Source organism: Notolabrus celidotus, chromosome 6 (assembly GCF_009762535.1).
Source record: "Notolabrus celidotus isolate fNotCel1 chromosome 6, fNotCel1.pri, whole genome shotgun sequence".
NCBI lineage: Eukaryota > Metazoa > Chordata > Actinopteri > Labriformes > Labridae > Notolabrus > Notolabrus celidotus.
In genome coordinates, this window is record NC_048277.1 from 21,301,131 (window position 1) to 21,320,901 (window position 19,771).

Consider the following 19,771-nt stretch of genomic DNA (forward strand, 5'->3'; position numbering starts at 1 on the left):
TAACCCTAACCCTAATTACAACCCTAACCCTAATCACAACCCTAACCCTAATCACAACCCTAACCCTAACCCTAATCACAACCCTAACCCTTATTACAACCCTAACCCTAACCCTAATCACAATCCTAACCCTAATCACAACCCTAACCCTAATCATAACCCTAATCACAACCCTAACCCTAATCACAATCCTAACCCTAATCATAACCCTAACCCTAACCCTAATTACAACCCTAACCCTAACCCTAATCACAACCCTAACCCTAATCACAACCCTAACCCTAATCACAACCCTAACCCTAATCCTAACCCTAACCCTTACCTTAACCCTAATCCTAATCCTAACCCTAATCACAACCCTAACCCTAACCCTAATTACAACCCTAACCCTAACCCTAATCACAATCCTAACCCTAACCCTAATCATAACCCTTACCCTAATCCGGACCCTAATCATAACCTTAACCCTAATCCTAATCCTAACCCTAACCCTAACCCTAATCCTAACCCTAATCCTAACCCTAATCACAATCATAACCCTAACCCTAATCCTAACCCTAACCCTAATTACAACCCTAACCCTAACCCTAATCACAACCCTAACCCTAATCACAACCCTAACCCTAATCCTAATCCTAACCCTAACCCTAATCCTAACCCTAATCACAATCCTAACCCTAACCCTAATTACAACCCTAACCCTAATCACAATCCTAACCCTAATCCTAACCCTAATCATAACCCTAACCCTAATTACAACCCTAACCCTAACCCTAATCACAACCCTAACCCTAATCACAACCCTAACCCTAACCCTAATCACAACCCTAATCACAACCCTAACCCTAACCCTAATCACAACCCTAACCCTAACCCTAATCCTAACCCTAATCACAACCCTAACCCTAACCCTAATTACAACCCTAACCCTAATCACAACCATAACCCTTACCCTAATCACAACCCTAATCACAACCCTAACCCTAATCCTAACCCTAAACACAACCCTAACCCTAATTACAACCCTAACCCTAATCACAACCCTAACCCTTACCCTAATCACAACCCTAATCACAACCCTAACCCTAATCACAACCCTAACCCTAACTCTAACCCTAATCACAACCCTAACCCTAATCACAACCCTAACCCTAATCACAACCCTAACCCTAACCCTAACCACAACCCTAACCCTAACCCCAACCCTAATCACAACCCTAACCCTAATCACAACCCTAACCCTAACTCTAACCCTAATCAAAACCCTAACCCTAATCACAACCCTAACCCTAATTACAACCCTAACCCTAAACCCAATCACAACCCTAATCACAACCCTAACCCTAATCACAACCCTAACCCTAACTCTAACCCTAACTCTAACCCTAATCACAACACTAACCCTAACTCTAATCACAACCCTAACCCTAACCCTAACCACAACCCTAACCCTAACCCTAATCACAACCCTGACCCTAACCCTTACCCTAATCACAACCCTAACCCTAACCCCAATCACAACCCTAACCCTAATCACAACCCTAACCCCAATCACAACCCTAACCCTAATCACAACCCTAACCCTAATCACAACCCTAACCCTAACTCCAACCCTAACTCTAACCCTAATCACAACACTAACCCTAACCCTAATCACAACCCTAACCCTAACCCTAATCACAACCGGGCTCTCTGAAAAGAGCCCAACTTCCCATCACTACAGCACACGCTTACTACAATTTGCACTCTTAGTTGCCCTTGGAACTATTTGTATTGTAAAACGTATCAATGTAAATACTTCAGACCTGTACCATAGTGAAAAACAGATAACACTTAAATTTGAATCAAGTAAATACCACTTGTATACTTTAAAACAGAGGGTCATTTCATTCCTTTCGGACTCAAAATGACAACATTTATACTTTTCAAGTAACTGATCTTAAACGCTTTCAGAAAATTAACAGTAACAAGACTCACATATCCCTTCGAGCCACCAAATGGTATCATAACAATGGTGTATGTTGTTTTGTAATGACACAGCACAATTTTATGATTTACTAGAAATTTATTCAAATTCAAATTATTTCACGGACCCCCCAGGCTATGGTTAGCAGACCCCCAGGGGTCCCAGGACCCCACTTTGAGAACAACTGAGCTAGAGTACGGTAATTGAGCCAAATGTACCATAAAACTATACAATATACCCCCGTTTTCTGTGAATGCATGATTATGAAGTGAAGGAGAAAAGATGTGAAAAAAGTTGCGCAGTGTCGCTGTCTTTTCCAGCACTGCGTGCACTCAGCTTTCAATGAACGGGGATGTGTTTTGTTAATAGGGTCAGGTCAAACGCAGCCATGTTGGAATAATTTTCCAGGACTATATGTGATTTTCCAGGACATTTTACTTCTTCTCCCATTTTCCAGGTGTTTTCCAGTACTGGAAAACTGGTCAACTGTTTTCCAGGTTTTCCAGGTTTTCCAGGACGCGTGGGAACCCTGACTAGTACATACTTCAGACCCATTAGGTAGCTTAAGTGAAAGTTACTTTTGCAAAGAATTGTGGGGGTATTTTTGCTGAGGTCAGATATTAAAGAAGTTGAAATAAGCTGCTCTACTTACAAGGAGTAAAATCTTGTGGAAAAAAAGGTAAGTACACCAGAAAGTGATGGATACAGATAGAAGTGTTGCATGAAAAGAACGATTGCAAGGGTTTAGAAAGGAATAATCACACGATGCCTTATCAATAAATTTGAAACAATTGGCTCATCAGTGTTGAAATTTTGCAGTGTGTATGAAAACATACTTTTCTTTCTCTTAGTACAATTTCTTAGCCCAGTGGCACCCCCAACACATTTTCAAAAATTCAGCCCCTGCAGCAGGTTCAACCTAGAATTATTATATTTGGTAGGCTTATGTATCATGCCCAGGGGTGCAGCTTGCTCGGCTGGAAGTGAAGCTTCCACAAAAACTCCTCCCCCTAGTGGCTGGCTGCAGTATAGGTGAAAAATTCAGTCTCCCCATTCATTTGAATGTGGCTGCAGTCAAACTTTAGAAAATAAATACACGCCGTACGAATGTTTTTCACATCCGTATGCTGTGGTGATATGTAGTTATTATTTGACTATTTTGTGTTCAAGGCCTCTTTTTTCTGAAAAGTTTCTTTTTCGTTAGTTATTAGAGGTTAAAAAAAACGAGGTTTTACTTCCGAGTTTGCTTTGATTGACAGGTGCAGGGAAACTCCATTGGATCTCGTGACGGCACGCTGTAGGGCGGAGCTCGTTGCCGTGGCAACACAGAAATTACAGTGGCAACACAGAAATTCTCTACTGTGCAGACTCTGGCTGCAGAAAAATTTACAAGATGGCAGCGTTCAGGGACGGGATATTTTGGCTTCAAACCATTCAATGGGAAAAGGCGGAGCAATGCTGTCCATTTTATTCACAGTCTATGATCATGCCCAGATCTGGACCCATCCCAGCAACTCTTGTCTTAAGCCAGAAAAAATCTGTGACAATAACACAATTTGAGAGTTTCCTCAGTCTTCATACTGCACTACTTGTGGCATTAATGTGATTGTGTTAGACTGATATCAATAACCCACAATGCAGGTAGCGGATGAGATTTTATCCTAACACTTACTGTAAATATAACAGCTTCCTATGACTCAACAAGAACAGAAGTGCAGGGGTGAAAATAGCTCCATGTAGTAAATGACAGTCGTTCTTCAGGGCAACAAATTTAGAAAACAACATGATATTCTGGTATCTCAGTCATTCATGGACAAAGGGCTGAAACTAAATAAAGCAAGCAAACTCAATAGCCATAAAAATATATATGCAAGGACAAAGGTTGATGAAAATAAATCACCTCATTTTATGACCTTGGGAAAGTCATCCAATAACCTCCCAGACTCTTTAATGATTACATTAATTTGTATGTTTGGCAACGTTTACATTTTAGGCACATATACAGTTAAGATTAAAATAAAACTTAATGTAATTATGCCATGTGTGCAACCCTCAGTCTCAGGCCAGGCCTATTAATACATTGACAAGAGCATGCAAGACACAGTCGATACAGCAGGCCTCCATTTCTGTGCCTCACCCAAAAATCCTCTCGGGTCACACTCCTCTCTGCAGGCCTCCAAAGTTAGCTCAGCCCAGAAACAGACCAGATCAGAGGATGTATGCCTGCTGCTGGGTCGCGTGGTGATCCTTCAAAGGGTGCAAAGATATGTGACAAATGCTAACATTCCCGGGCAACTCAACAGACAGCATGGAACCACAACAACGAGTCAGAGCAGTACCCGAGAACTCCAGACAACAGGAAACAAGGATGGATCTCCCTGTTTATGACTTATGAATGGTTAAGAGTAACACAATTAAAAGCAGTTCAAGTACAACACCATTGCCACACATTGAGGTCTTTAAACTGAATGATAAGTCAGCAAGGGAGAAACTTTCATTTCTCTTTTCGCCAAATATGCTGCACACTTAAATTATCTATACTAGCTTTATCGTTTTAATTTAACTATGGTTTATCTATGTGCCTCAAAATTAGTAGCATTGGTGTCTCCCACTCTTCCAGCTTGATTTAATTGACTTTTGTACGTCATTATAAGTTCTGACCGGAGGGATATTGGACTCTCTTAGTCAGCAAACCATTTCCAAACGTATTCCTGTGAACTAAATAACTAGTGTTTCAGTCTGGTCATCATTGTGGAAAGACCAATAACAGAAGCTCCAATGACACCGTCCTGACTCTGTCCTTTGCAGACAAGCCAAACTATGTGTGGACTGCCACTACCCCCCTTCATATAACCAGCTTTGACCATGTCATTGTGTCACAAGAACAACTACAGTACTCTTACAACCTCCAGGCCAGCTTGTCTACCTGGTCAATACCAGGCATGTAATACCAACACATGATGAATAGCCTTATTCATGCTCAGTGACTGGTGCATGACATTGATCTAGCCATTCTAATCAGGCAGCCAACAACAAGGATTGTTATTGGATGGTGTGTGTCGAACAGGATTGATGACCCAGTTGTGGAGTAGACAGATTTTTTGGCACATGGAAGCTGATGGGCAGACAAGGGCCCTGCATAAATAATGGTGTCAACCCAACTGATCAACATCTGGTTGCACCAAGAATCAATTAGGATGAGGCTAGAAATAAGATATGACAGGACTTTTGTAATGGTGTAAAAATCTAGCTCTAAGTTTGTGCGCTGTATTTTCATTACAGGGATTGGAGAGAACTTGGATTTAGGGAAGGGAATATGAAGGATTCTGTGGTATTTTAAGCATAGACTGTACATGTATGACGTGAACATAATAGCTATGAAATCAACTACAACTTTTAAGCCTGGCTGTCATCATCTCCTCGTTTTGGAGCCAAAAGTGGGCACATTTAGACAAGAGGGGTGAAACACATTCCTAGGCCTCTATCCTGTTTTTGGTGATTGCAGTGGTAGTGACTGTCAATCACAAGGTAGCCATGCCCAAAAGCATTTCCTGCTTTATCATTAATACAATTCTAGACGGGACCCTGACATTTAAATGTGATTTCAAAATTAACATCAAGTGGCTCTACTCGACACCAATGATGAAGACCATGAACTCATTAGGAAAAATCTATTGCATCAGGTAAGCGACAAAGTGATGTTGAAGCTGATCTCTACTGATAAACAGCTGTAAAAAGCAAGTGTGCTAAATGTATACATGTGGTATATGCAATGTTTTTTGAACACTTATATAACTGGAACACCCCCAAAAAACAAATATGTTCCCTCTAATGGTGCGTGCACACCAAACGCGAACGATCGCGCTATTTGCGCGAATATAGACGCAAGAATGTTTTGTGTTTACTCACTCTTCGCCCGAATGACTCGCTCAATTCGCGCTTCAAAATCGTGTGTACACGAGTGCTCAAGACATGAACATACACGAGAGGGAGGGGGGTTCCCACGCCACAGCTGTCTTTTGTCAACAAACAGAATACAGTGGAGGCTGGCTTGCCTTTCGTTTCAGAAGTGGAGGCTGGCTTGGCCGCAGTAACAAGGTTGAGCTCGCGGACATTGAATGGGGAAGCCGGTTATGCTAAAAGGGGCAGAGCTAACTTCCTTCTACAACAACCGATAGCTGACAGACAAAGTTCTTCATAACTCACCATATAATCCTCCTCACTCTGGGAAATGTAAGATCTATCTACGATAAGGTGGACGAGCTAACCCAGCACCAGAGGGAATACTAGCAGAGTAGCATCATGCTAACAGAGCTAACACCGGACACGAACGCCACATTGGAAGGATTTCACCTGCTGTGGGCGGACAGGATACAGGAGAGCAAGACTGAACACACTGGTGAAGAAGGCCAGCTCAGGCCTGGACCCTGTGGAGGTGGTGGCTGACAGGAGGATTATGGCCAATCTGTCGTCTTTGATGAACATTTCTTTTTTAGATATATATTCTGATAGATTAGATATATATTGACATAGAGTGGTCTAGACCTCCTATGTTTGTAAAAGCGTCTTGCAATAACCTTTGTTGTGATTTGGCGCTATACAAATAAAGATTGATTGATTGATTGACTCTCTGTCCTCACAGTGAGCTCATGTCTATTCCTGAACCCATAAAAACAGGTAGTGTCACAGAGTTTGGGGAAGCTGCATGGTAATAGAATCAAAGTGTCCCATATATTCCAGATGAGGGAATCTCTGCTGGTCCATACGTCACACAACACACGTCACCGGGTGATCTGCACTGATTGATCATTCACGCAAATTAATTTGCTTCGTTTGCGCAAATAGGTCGTGCCATTCGCGTCGCTCAATTCACTTGATACGCGCCGCCAGACCTCTACTCGCGACTACTCGCGCCTATACATTGACTTTACATGTAATTCATTCGCGAGAATGATTCTATTCGCGTTAGGTGTGAACACACCATAAGTCAGGGGTTCCAAACTTTTCAGCTCGTGACCCTCAAAATATAGGTCCCAAAGACTTGCGACCCCCACTGTCCCTCAAAGTGATTTAATGTGGCTTCATTTAGCTGGTCTGTAGAAAATTATCCTACCTATATGAGCATGTGTCTGAGTTTCCTGTACTGTTATGAATTAAACTACTGCTACTGGTGCTTTTGATAATTAACTGTTTACTAACCCTAAACTTAGGAGTCACCTGGCAAAAAGAAAGGCAGAGAACTGATCACATTTTCTATATACAAGTTTTTATTTCAAGTTTAGCTACTATTTTAGTCGATATTTTTTACTATAATGGGTAAAATGTACTATTTTTCGATAACTTAAAAAAAGAACACTCTGGAAAAAATCTCAAGACTTGAAGATTTGTGTCTGGCGACCCCCCAGGGGGTCCCGACCCACACTTTGGGAACCCCTGCCCTAAGTCACTTAACATAAGTGTGTCAATTTTAAAGACTAAGTTACATACATATATCAGCTGAACATTGAATGGTCTTGCCAAGGTTATTAATATCAGCATGACACCCAATGCTGTGTTTGTAAGTCATTGAAATGTATAATGACATCATTACAGTAAATCTGCAGAGCTAAGACACACCTGATTTTGGAATTAAACTTTGTCATTGTTAAATATGCTCGATTATGTAAACATATTCATTTATTTTTGTATTGAGATTGAGATGCTGTATATATCCAGTAAAGTGTGACTGGAAGACAGGCTGTACCTTTTCCTTTGCAGTCATGCTATGATAGAGCAGCAAAAAGCTCTGCATGGCCTGAGTCTGATCTCTTCATGATTTTTAAAATAGATGCACTCACTGACAGTCAAATTTTGTACAGTAGTATGGTTGTATCCTGGAATAGGGTTTGGGGGGGACCACGGAGAGAAAAGGCAACCTTATCTGCACCTTGTACAACCACATAGAGATACAGAGAGACACAGTATCATTCACAACCTGTCAGGTAGGAAAAAAAAACAACAAATTTGAGCCATTTAATGTGAAAAAACGAGTAAACATAACACTTTAAACAGAAATAAAATGTAAATCCTGTATATCCCGTGTAACTACTAAAAGAGTGAAAGTTTCATTTTGGTTACTCATTTTGCACAGTCAACATGCGCTTCGCCTTTGAAGACTCTAATTCACTGCTGAGACCTTTTGCCAAACCTAACTGTTGTTGTCATTGTAACCAACTTAAAAATGTGTTTTTGTGTGTTCGGTGCATAACCCAATCTATTTGAATCCTAATTCTATTTGAATTAGGATTTTAAGCCATACATCATCTCAACTGGAATTTATATTTGAAGTAGATAGGAGATTATAAATGAACCATGCTAGTAACATTTCTTTTTCATTATCCACTTAAGCACAAACTCTTTAAATAAATCTGTCTTCTATTTACCTTGTACAATTCCAAATACAATACAACTTTCCAACCACTTGTAGTGCAACATGACTTCATCATATCTTTTGTTTTTCCTGAAAAAAAATCATTTCTATTTAAGAAACGACTACAACACAAAATCTATCATAAATCACGATATATACAGTTTTTTTGTTGATCCACAACTTTTTCTGGCTGTAATCCAAACAATATATTTTTTAAACTTTATTCTTTTTTTAATGGATTAATCTGCAAGGCCTGCCAATGTTTCTGCAGGTGTTGAGTAAAATTGTGTTAAAATAAAGCAGCAACATACAAGACTAGAAATAGCCCAGTGCTTTAGGTTGGAAAGTGCCACATCAGATCAATGCTACAGTATTTGACACAGAGTCAGCAGAGGCTCCGAGCTACTGCATGCTGTGCTCCAGCCTGGTCAGTCCAGTTTCAGCCGATCTGCTATTTTATCTCCAGTCCTAAAAACCCTCCATCATTTCACCTTTGTAAAGGTATGATAAAACAACACAGAACTAACCTGAGAGGAATAAGTATGATGAATACAGGAGGAGATTATTTTAGCAAATATATCTTATGATAGGCCGATTCAACAACACATTGTGTGTGTGTATCAGATCATAAACAGAGTTCTCACATTGCCCTCTCAAATTGTTGTACCTGGTCTGTCTAAGTACACTGCAAAAACTCAAAATCTTATCAAGTGAAATTGTCTCATTTTTAGTCAAAATGTCTTATCCCACTTGATTTAAGATAAAGTTACTTAACAAGTAACATTTGAACAAGATAGAGGGACTTAAATATCTTGTTAAGTCAAACAATCTTGAAATTATTTTGTTTTGAGTTGTAAATTGGAAGAAACAAGGTTTATTTTACATTTCATACATTTTTCAAACTGAGATCTTATCTGTAGAAGACGGATAATCTTGAATTAAGATAAACCCTTTACTTGATTGAAGTAAATGCATTTTATTGGAGAATCTATCAGAAAACAGCTCCATTGATAAAAGAAAGAAAGAAAGAAAAGTTGTTTTTTTGAGGGTGGGTTACAGTTTTCAGGAACTGTTTCTTCTAAATCAGATAAAAATATCCATCCTTAAACTACATGTACACAATGAAACATACTTTTGAGCATAGCTGGCTTATCCTAAAAAACAACATGCCTGACTATTAGTATATCCAGCTAACTATGAGAAGACGTTATATCTCAAAATGCTCAAATTAAACTTTGTAATCTTAATTCAAGGACAAGATGGTCTTAAACCCAGAGAAGTGCCGCTATGATATAACTCAATTTAAGGTGAATATATATCAAATGAAGAAGTTGACGTGAAATTTATTAGTGCAAAAATCTTTTTTGAGTGAAAAAATACTAATTGTTAGAATTACTGGCTTATTCTGAGACACTAAGCTTTAGAATACTGGTAAAATATTGCTTAAAATAAGTTTTCCCTGCTAATTTTAAGATCACAGTTTTCTAAATATTAAGTCTTATTTTAAGAAATCTTACCAAGCAAAATTTCACTTGTTCTATTGGCAGATAGTTTTGCTTATTTCAAGGTAAAAGTACCTATAAATATTTTTTTTTCTTGTTTTTGGAGGAGCACTTTTTCCAGTGTAATTATGTTACAAGTTTGAGACCTGTGTATTGACCGTACAGCAAGAACTGTGCATGGATCTAGCTGGGATCCTTTAGAGGTTAAAATGACAACTCTGTTGTGTATGTAAGAAAAGCTGAGACAACCAACTTTGCTTAGGTACAGGCTCTTCTCTTTTGGTCCAGAAATAAAGAACAGGTGTGTAAACACATTTTTCCTTTTGTGAAATAGTGGGACAATATTACCCTTCTGATAAAAATCAAAGTGCCTACAAGTAAGTCATCTAACCTGTTCCATACTCAGGATTATTTCTGACTGGGTAGATGTATAAATAAGCAACATTTACCACACAGTGAGGAAGAATCCTGCTCAAAGCCTCAGAATGTCTATACAACTGTAGCATTTCACTAACAGACTCAAAAATATAAATAAAGTCATGTCTACAGAATGAAATTACTTACCCCTAAAGCCTTTCTTTTTGCAACCGTTTCTACCCAGATGACAAATGACAGCAGTCAAGTTTCTGAAGACTGCGGGTTCAAAACCGATGACTATGAAGAGACAGGAGGATTTTACCAAGGATCTGCACATGACAAAAACCGAGACTGAAATATTCGCTAGTAACTGAATCCCTTATCAAAGCTGAGTATTAGGCCTGCAGCACAACATCCAATTTATCACAGAGGTCTACTGACTCTGTTGCCTGAAGGGGTCTTGTGTAGAGTTTCAGTCAGAATCATAACACATACCACCAAAGTACAAGACACTGATACATTTTTCTAAAAGTTGGGGATTTTGGATACAGTGTATATCCACTTACAGGGCTGTTTTCTGCACAAACCAAATGGTTTCCATTTGACCTGACTTCAGGCACAGTCAGACTAGCTGAGGTGAAGGCAGTGGGGAAATAAATCTTGCACAGTCAGAAACAGAGCGTGACAATGTCCCATTTCATTCAGTTATGTTGTATATGTAAATGCTTTGTGGCCATTGTTTTGTACTGTGTTTGAATGTATGGCTACTATTTGGCTGTCAGAAACAATATAAACTGTGCAGCTGTCTGTCTTGGCTGAACTCTTGAAATTTAGAGTTTTAATCTCAATGAATTTTTTTTATCCTGGATAATTAAAGGTTCAATAGAAATTTCAAAATGTCATATTACATAAAAAAGGCTTCATTTTTTAACTTTTTTACTACTATTGTAAACTATAATGGTCTTGGTTTGCACATTTGTTTTGTAAGGATTGCTTATTGTCATAAGGCTTCAATTCTCAAGAGCAACAGTATGACTGGCAGCTGGATTAATGTTTTAACATCAGTCCTCCAATCTTGATTTAATAGATCAATCATTTAGGGCCCAAAAAGTTTAACAAACTCTGTCCAAATTTTCCAAAAAACCCCAACTATATTTCATAACAGGTATCTGATTATTATTAGCATTATTATTATTATTATTATTATTATTATTGTAAATAATCTGTGTATTGATTGTTAAAGGTCTCATAAGAATTCAGATGCAATTTAATATTTTAAAAACTTTTGTTGATTTAAAATGTTGACCCAACCAATGGTCCACCGTGAAAAGATATTTATGAATTCTCAAAGAAACTCTTACATTTTAAGCTTGCAGTAGCTCTATGATTTATTATTTATTCTTTCAGGTCATGGTCTGACTAACAAACAGCTGGAACAGACTGGTGTGATCCAGTTTGGAATTACCCATACAGCTATTTTTTTACTATCTTAGGAAATAAATACACAAAATCAAACACCCATAGCTAGCCTTGAAGCACAGATTAGAGAGAACATATAAGTGATAGCATCAGATTTTGCACCAGAGTGTTAGACACACACACGCATGCACACACACACGCCCACCCCTATATCAAAGAGCCCTTCTTGAGGCTTTGCATAGCAAACAGGTGCTAGATTAAATCAGAAGGGGAGAGACAAAAGCTCTGTGTCTGTTACTTGGCTTGTCACCATAGAAGTCAAGTCAAAGCCTGAAACGATAAAACCCAGTCTGGCATTTAAAGAAAGGTAGTTAAAGGACAAATGTGAATGTCTAATTAAGGCAAATAAATCAAATCCACTGTCTATTTACTGAGGATACCATGGCAAGAGGGATAACCAGTAGTCAATCCATGCATTTTAGCATCAACTTCAGCCCAGGTAAAGAGCATGAAAACACAAAGCAGTCAGGATTTAAAGCAATTTGTAAACTAAGTAAGGTTTATATAACTGGAGCCACATCAGATCCACTGCGTTAGAATATACGTATGACTAGTGTTATTCTGTGTTTGGAATAATGTGGATACATTTCATGAAAAATGAACTAATGAGAATGAGTTTGTCCCTCAGTTTTCAGCATTCATGCCCACTGAAGATGTAAATCTGTTGGCAGCAGGTCTGTGTATGTGGGATTGTTTCAAAATAAAACTGCACTGCCTGCCCAGGCACATGTTAGTGTAGGAACATGTCATCCAGAGCAATTTTAAAGCCCACTGGTGTGTTTTAAATAGCTCTTGGACAGCAGTACAGGGCTATGGCACAGGTAATAAGCTCTATCAGTGTTTTGCTTCACATGGAAGTCTTGTTAATGAGATGAATGCAATTTTTGTTTGGTGTTTTAACAGTATTTGTTTGAAGTTACCAAATAAATCATATCCTTTATAATATAATTTTTGTTTTCTTTCAATCAGATGAGGTCATATTTTAAAAAACACAGTTTTGGCTAATCTTGGTGTTTCCTTATCTGTTTCTTAAACCAGTCTCAGGGCCATTTTTAGTGTTAGATATCAGCCTAACAAGCAATACTAAGCCTGATAAGATCCTGTGTTTTGCATTAGCTGTCACAAGATGCTTCTCAATGTGAAGCATCCATGTACATAACTAGTGCAGCCTCTCCAGTCACACTGTCTTTGGGCCTAGCCCAGCCAAGGCCCAAAGACATAACAAAACGGAAATGTTAATTCCCCTGATTTATGTGGACTCTTTTCATTTCAGCTTAATGTGAGAGTGTCTTGATTTTGACTAGAGTCTGTTGGGCACAGTTTCACATCTGCAAGACCCAGCCCCAAACTGGAGGAGAGCCAATGACAAACTTACTAACCAAGGAGCTGCAGGTGAAACCAAAGCCCACTGATTTAGAATGAGTACAAATAAAAAAAACAAAAAACAGTCAATGGATAACAGTTACTTACAGAGGAGAGCAGAAAACCCACCTCTGGCATTAATAAGGCCAATTTCAGAGAGAGTTTTCTACTACATAATTTACTTTTTGAAAATAAGACACAAAAATAAAGAGCCTTGATGTTCCACATATATTACAGAACTATTTAACTGTCAATCATATATATGTTATACTGATTTTTTATGTGCTTGAGGTAGAGCTGGGCGATATTGAAAAAGATGTCATCATGATCAAATTTTTCATATCAGTCAATAACGATAATTATCACGATGAATATCAAATCATTCTTTCATTTAAATTTAAAGGTAGATTTTTGGTCCCGAGTGAAAGTTGAAGACAGTTTGTAACTTGTGTCTGTATTTAGTTCTCTGATAAACTTCTTGAATCCTTCAAATACCTCTAACCCTGTGGTATGATTGGCTGTTCAGTGCGGTCTTCTTCTTCTGCCTAATGTTTGGTGGCATCTAGCGTTAAAGGTACATTGGCGCTCCCTCTCTTTCCAGTGGTTGGGGGGTGTAATTAGAGGTTTAAATATATCGAATATGTATGGAACATTTGTTATATCTATATTGAGAAATATAGATATATATATATCGATATAATATATATATAGGAATATATATCGTGATAATTGTCGTTATCAATTTATCGCCCAGCCCTAGCTTGAGGTGTGAATCATGTAGCTGTATTAATGAGTAAAATTCAAGTACAAGTATTAGATTGAGCCACGGTATCAGCATACCCTCAATACTGTCCTGCCCTCACTGGAATTGACAGCAACAGTGACAACCCTTGTTAGTACTTATGAGATACCCCTGCTTTCAAGGCTTTTTATTTATTTAATTTTTTTCCTGGTTTGGAGAAGGTACTGCTCATTTTAAATACAAGTCATGTACTCTCACATAAATACTTCCAGGTACAAACTTGGAGTGAGCAACATTTAAATCAAGCTCTATTAACAGTCATGGCTTATTGTATTCATTACTACACCTGTGTAGGTGGTGATGTCAAATTCTCCCCATAACCATAGACCGTATAAATAAATGGACATAGTATCTGTGACATCACCCATCTATTTCTGAAGAGCTGTTTTTCAAGCTGATCGTCAGCGGGAGCCATATTGGATATGCTGAAATCAACCTAACTGCTATCGAGCTGGTGTTAGGTAAAGAGGCGGGCCTTTAGCCTCCTTGCCAACAGCTACTGTGTTCCTGCCTGTCAATCAAGTCAGTTGTGCCTCTCATAATGGAAAACTCGTAATCTTAATATTTTGGAAATTTCGAAACCCCCATACAGTGTGTGCCGATCGAGAAATGAGCTATCTAGACTACACTGATTTTTTGTACCAAGCTGTAAACATGTTTATTTCGGCTGTAAAGATTGTGTTTTTTGAATGGATGTGTATGTGGTTTCCAGTACTTCATGAGCCAGCATCAAGAAGACACTCGAGAAACTGCCGTTTTTTAACACTTCTGCATTGGCTTCAATTCTTGTGGGCTCGGAGGTTGCCAGTTGGCCATAACCTTAGATGTTTTGATGTATTCACCGAGCAAAAAGTGTGAGAAACTGGAGGAAAAAATATATTTCAAATTTTCAGAATCCTGAGAGCAACATCCTGTATTTGATTCATCTAGCCAGCAGTCAAAAACCAAGATACATTTTGTTCACTACACAGTAATTACACAGAAAAAGTTGTTTAAATTTTGGTGTCACAACACTCTCCAGTCGAAGTATGTTGCATTCAGGTTCACTAGCCTTATTACCCGCATGTGTGCAGTCAGAAGAAAGTCCATGACACAGTGATCATAAATATAGCGTTAAGCTTTAAGGCACTGGATGTTCTGAGAACAAAAGAAATAAATCAACAACAAAGTCATGGGCAGGACAGGCCTGCACCTGTACAGCTGGCTGCTGAAGGCCATGACATCATGCAGAGTAACATTATCCCCCAACAGCTCTGTTGTTGTGAGCAACATAAGTCCTACGGGGCTTGTTGTAAACCTGCAACAGTGAATGAAAACTACTATTATTCTTACAGAAACAGGTCTTTAGCTCACAACTTTGAATCTTTTTCATTTCTAAAAAACAATAATGCAGTATTTAAAAATATATCTGATCCATTCGTCCAGTGCTTTTCTGTCAAGGTTATTGTTATCATGCAGAGCAGCCACACCGATGAATAGTCTCCTTCTATCCTGCCTCATCTGTTCAATATCAGTCTCAGCAGGGTCTCATGTTTACCAAAGACCTCCTAAACACATCAATCATGACAAGCACACAGATGTTATCTATGACAGTCTACATTTGTGGATTCAGCTAGAGACATTTTGAATTTGTCCCAGTTTTGTGTTTAGTTGTTTCTTCTTTTTTGTTGTTGTTGTTGTTTTTTCAAAAGGGTGAAGCCAGGCAATGACTTTGCCATACATTTACATACAGTGTAACTGATTTCCTTGAATATAGTAACCGGGGTAGTTGTTAAAGCAAGGTAACTGAAACAATCAAACAAGAAACTCACAAGAAAAATGAATAAGAAACCATGAAGATCATTAAAAAAAGGGTTATGCTAAAACATGTCCGAGGCAGGAAACTGGCAGCAAGGTAATGTTCTACATGTACAAACTTCCCATTCATTATACACTCTGTTGCACTACTATGCTGTTCCACTAACCCCAAAACTGGTGTGTATAACTGAGGCCACAATTTTTGAGTAGAGATTACAGCAAATTAAAGGAAATTACCCTCTAATATTTTGTCCCCAAAGGCACAAACCAGGACTAAAATCATAGAACAATAAATCCTGTCTTAGAACAACTGTACAATCTGCTGTCATGTTAGCAGTGATCACTGTAAGCTCTTTTGTTTCATTGTTTGACATAAAGAGGTTGCTTTTCTTGTGTCAACCCTTGCAAGATTCAGTCTCACCATCTTATACTGCACCCACATCTCTAAGTAGACTGCAGTGAATTATGCTGTATGAAGATGGATTAGGTTCCCTCTAGTGGTCTACTACATACATCTCAATCATCACACCTCATAAAAGGATACAGCAATGAGACATTTGAGAAGTTAAAGTTATGAAATTCAATATTATTAAAGTTAGCTGTCTACCCCGCAACAGATAATTATTCTAAATGAAAAGTCTAAATTCCTGAAATAATCGTTTTAAATCACTGCACCTGCCGTCGTACTTCAACTGAAACCAATAAAAGAGAAGCACAGGAGAAATATTTTTACAATAGAATCAACAGAAACTAGAGCTCTAGCTTAACTTACTTTTTTTACTCTTTTTATTTCCTAAATTGAGCTCTTAATGTTCTTTTTTTGTTTTTATTTATTACTATATTTGTGTACGATTATATTGTATCTTAATAACTGTACAGCACTTTTGTCAACTGAGGTTGCTTTTCAATGTGCTTTATAAATAAAGCTTGACTTGACTTGACTTGACTTGACTTGACTTGACTTGACTTGACTTAAATGTAATCTTGCATTCTAAAACTGCAACCCTGATTAAAAAAGTGCAGGTGCTGAGTAAAATGACGGTAGTACATTTTCCTGGATTGCAAATAATTTAAACCCTATGTTAAATTGAAACTAGGGAAAAGGCAACAGATCAAAAATGTATGCTAATGTTAATTTGATGCCAGCAAAAAGTTTAATAAAAGTTGGGACAGGTTTTTTTGTTTTATCATGTGTTGCATTACCTCTTCTTTGCAACACTCTGTAAACATTTTGGAGCAGAGAAGACCAGTTTCTGGAGTTTTGAAAGTGAACTGATTTATCTGCCCAACAGTTTAAATCTCTTTTGTGTTAATTTTCATCATGCACCAAATGTTTTTAACAGGTGGCAAGCCCAGTCCAGTTTAGGACCATGACTCTTCTACTTCAGAGCCATGCTGCTGTTATACGAGCAAAATGTGGTTTTGGCATTGTCTTGCTGAAATACACGAGGGCTTCTCTGAAGAAGGCATTGTCTGGATGGTAGTATATGATGCTCCAGAACCAAGCGACAACCTCCGGTCTTAAAATATGAGTCCAATGCGGAAGTGCTAAAAACTGCAGTTCATCGAGGATCCGCTTGAGGCTGACTCAGGAAGTACCAGGAGTCACATACACATGAATGGGAAAAAGACTATCTTTACAACATGTTTACAGCCTGGTACAAAAGACGAGTGTAGTCTGAATAGCTCATTTCTCGATCGGCACACACTGTAGGGGGGGTGAATTTTTTACCAGTCTTCCAATGAGAGGCACAGCTGGCTGCGGGAACACTGTAGCTGTTGGCTAGGAGGTTCAAACTCCGCCTCTTTACGTCACAATCACTCGACAGCAGCAATATGGCTGCTGCCGACGATTGGCCTCAAACAGCTCTTCAGAAACAGATGGGTGACGTCACGGATCCTACATCCATATTTTATACAGTCCATGCCCAGAACCTGTACATATTGTTCAGCATTAATGGTGCCTTCCAAGATGTGTAAATCAGCCATGCCACGGACACTTTTGCATTCCCATACCATTTGAAGCATGCACTGATAACAAGCTGGGTAGTCCCTTCTCTCTTCAAAGTAGAGGACACAGAATCAATGATTTTTCAAAAAGAATGTCAAATTTTGATTAATCAGACCACAGGTTTGTTTTCCACTCTGCCTTATTCCATCTTAATTGGGCTCAGGCCCAGAGAAATTGCCAAAGTTTCTGGATCATCTTTATGTTGGGTTCTTTGCATGGTACAGTTTTTACCTGCATTTGTTGATGTAACAATGAATTGGATTTAAAGACAATGGTTTCTTGTGACAATAATTTCCACTGAAGAGTCATGTCTGTTAAAACAGTGCATGACGGCCCAGAAGGTCACAACTATTCAGTACTGGTTTTCAGCAATAGCTGCAAATGATGAAATCCCTGCATTCGTTGCATTTTCATGCTGAACTACATTATTCTGAAATTGTTGGAACTATTGTATTTTCTTATGCAGATACTCAATGAGTGGTGAGCCTCTTCCCATCTTTACTTGTCAGAGACTCAGCCTCGCTGGAGTGCACTTTTTATACCCAATCATGTGACTGACCTGTTGCAAATTAACCAAATTAGTTGAGAGATGTTCCTCACTGTTTTGTTTTTTTTAACATTACACAATATTTTCAGTTTTGTTGTCCGCATTCCAAGTTTTTGGAATCTGTTGCTGACATGAATTTAAAATTAGCATATATTTTTAATCAACAATGACATTATTCAGTTTTAACGTTTGAATGATATGCGAACTGTCAAAACATTTTTTTTATAAACACTTGACACTGTCAAACTTTTTGGAACTGGGGTAGTACAAGGCAATCATCGTAGTTGCCATTCACGATTTTATTTCAAAATTTGAAGTTAATCATCAAATTCAACAAATTTGACAATGGAATAATTCCAGCCATTGTTTTTGTAAAAAAAACACATACCAGTCCAAACTCTCTTAAGGAGACCTTTTGCTGGTTTTCTGTTGTGGTATTTTGAATTAAGGCAATGAGTTCTCTAGACTCATGGAAAAACAGACACTAATGACAGTGCTCATTTTGCATTTCTCATTATAATCAATGCATTTATAATGAGAACTTTTTAATTCGATCTCATAATAGAAATTCTCAGCTCTTGTGTAAAAGGCCTAAGCAGCTGTTTGAGTTAATTGTGCACCAGATCTGATGAATTAGTTTATAGTAACAAGATCAACTGCACCACTTATCATCATTTAATTATACCATTAAGATAAAAGTAATGAGGAAGGAACTGAGCTGAATACACACTCACACACACACACACACACACACACACACACACACACACACACACACACACACACACACACACACACACACACACACACACACACACACAAAGCAGTGCTGCCATATTAACACACAATAGACAGAAAGATCATTGTTGGTAACCCGTATGAGTCCAGATGAAATCATTAGATTTTTAAGTGTTGCTTTAACCATAAACAGGATAATAACTGTCATATGGTAACCATATTGTTCAAGTCCATTTTTAAGAAAATATGAAACACTTGCTGATATCAGCTTTTTTATGTATTTGACTTCCCTCTGTTTCTTGTCTCTGTAATATCTAAATATATTTGGAATGACAGTTTAAGAAATAAAGACATCTATTGTTGTAACAAAGCCTGGAAAATTGGGTGTTTTTCCTTATTTCCTGAGATTTTTTAAAGAAATTCAAAAGCAAACAGTCTTACAAAGTAATTCCCCCTGACTTGGTTCGGAGTTGTGTTAGATATTGCCAGAAGGAAACATCAAGACTTAACTTGGGGACTACAAAAAAAAAAAAAAAAAATACAAAAATTGAATGTAAAAAATTGTAAGGTTAGTCCAACCTCAAATGACTAACCATCTGCTGTGTTGAAGCAGATTGTTACTCTTACTGTTATGTTGCTACTTTAAAATTGACAGCCTTTGTAAGCTGAAACTGAAAATAAAATACAGTGAAAATGTATAATAAATAAATAGTTATAATGATGTTTCCTGCACAAACAACTGCTGCACCATCTGCACAAATGTGTTTTACTCTGATATCTCAGAATACCAATGTGAAGTGT